Genomic DNA, 2,086 nt, shown 5'->3' with positions numbered 1-2,086 from the left:
ATGGTAGAATCGACACCTGAGCTATGAAAGGAACTTGATTTGTTGTTAACATAAGTTATAATCATGAATGCTTGATGAGATTTACAAGTATTAGCATTCATCAAATAAAATGACTAATGTAATCATGTTAACAATCTAAAATCTGATTGGAACCTCCTTTATGTGTGGTTTCCAATTGAATAATAAGAGTTTATACTATACTTGTTTGACATACTATTAGTGGAATCTCTAACCTTGACATTTGTTTTTATCATTGTTTAATCCTTACATAATCTTTCATCTCAAAGTTCTTATCAACTTCTTCTTCTTCTTCTTCTTTATTATTATTATTATTATTACTACTACTACTACTAGTATTATTATTATTATTATTATTGCTACTAATATTATTGTTGTTGTTATTGTTACTATTGTTGTTGTTTATAATTGTTGTTCATAATTTATACAATTAACCTCCCTATGATTCGACCCCGGTCTTGCCGGGTTATTTATTACTTCGACACTCCTACACTTGGGAGAAGACATCAATCTTTTAGTTGTGCCACCTTGCTTTGTGGAATTTGCAAATTATTTTTCTATTTTAACGCTTTAATTACTAGAGACTAGTAATAAGCTGGTTGGGGAGTGTGATTAGTACTTAAAAGTGCATTTTTTATCAAGGTTTTATGTCATCATTTTGTACTAGAAGCATCAATAACTCCTTAACTAAAGCATGTTTTATAATAATATATCTAATAATATAAGATACCTTTAATTTATGGTAAATATTCATTTTAAATGGAGACCTATCATAAATGAAAGGATTAATTGATGAATTTAAGAACTGAAATTAAAAGGACAAAGAGATGGTCAAACATAGAAAAGAGATGTCGGTGCAATCCAAACCTGAATGTTGTTCGGTAATTGGGTCATATCTGGAGTTGTAGATCTCAGATGTAGGTCTACTTTATATGGATGGAAAGATAAGATATAGGCCTACAACTGTCATATGTAGCTCAAGATTTAAAAAGGTCATTTCAAGTCCAAATTGTAGCAACAACAAAGAAGTTCGAATTTATTCTCTAGCCCGAGCACTGTTCAATATTTGGCCTATATCTAGAGTTCTAGAAGTGTAAATGACCTCAATTTTTTACACAAGAAAGTTAAGATAATTTCCTACAACTTTCATGTTGATAGGAGAAGATAAGGATTGTCACCAAATCAAGAGTTGGTCACCCACTCATCAATTAGTCATCAAATCAATAGTTCTCAATTTTGGCCTATAAAAGGATGCATTTGCCATGCATTTAGGCATCTTGGTTTCCAAATCAAGATCATGCTCTTGCTTTCTCTCTTTGTATTTTTTGTAATGTTTATGCTTTGTTTTCATTAATATCAAGTTTATGCCTTTCATTTCCTTTCATTTACTTAGTTAACTTTTATCTTATTGATGTTTGTATTTTGTTTATTTATTTTTCTTTCTTTCATTATATTTAGTTAAGTTTATTATATCAAGGTGAAAAGGTTACACTAATGGTGTAAGAATAAGTATAGTGTAAACTTAATATGGACTTTAATGTTTGATACTAATATGTTTTGTATTTGTTATCTTGTTCACTTTTTAATACTGTACTGTTTAAATGACTAATCTAGATTTATGTTGTATAACACTTGGTACAATAAATACTTGGCACTTTTATAGTCCATACTATATGGTATAACCGACATCTAAGCTATGAAAGGAACTTGATTTGTTGTTAATATAAGTTATAATCATGAATGCTTGACGAGATTTACAAGTATTAGAATTAATCAAATAAGATAACTAATGTGATCATGTTAACAATTTATAATCTGATTGGAATCTCCTTTGTGTGTGGTTTCCAATTGAATAATGAGAGTTTATACTATACTTGTTTGACATACCATTAGTGAAACCTCTAACCTTGACATTTGTTATTATCATTGTTTAATCCTTACATTAATATTCCATCTCAAAGTTCTCATCATCATCATCATCTTCTTCTTCTTCTTCTTCTTCTTCTTCTTTCTTATTATTACTATTATTATTGATATTACTACTATTACTATTACTATTATTATTATT

Source organism: Populus euphratica, unplaced genomic scaffold (genome assembly GCF_000495115.2).
Source record: "Populus euphratica unplaced genomic scaffold, PopEup_1.0 scaffold1660.1, whole genome shotgun sequence".
Classification (NCBI taxonomy): Eukaryota; Viridiplantae; Streptophyta; class Magnoliopsida; order Malpighiales; family Salicaceae; genus Populus; species Populus euphratica.
This window is presented reverse-complemented; position numbering follows the sequence as displayed.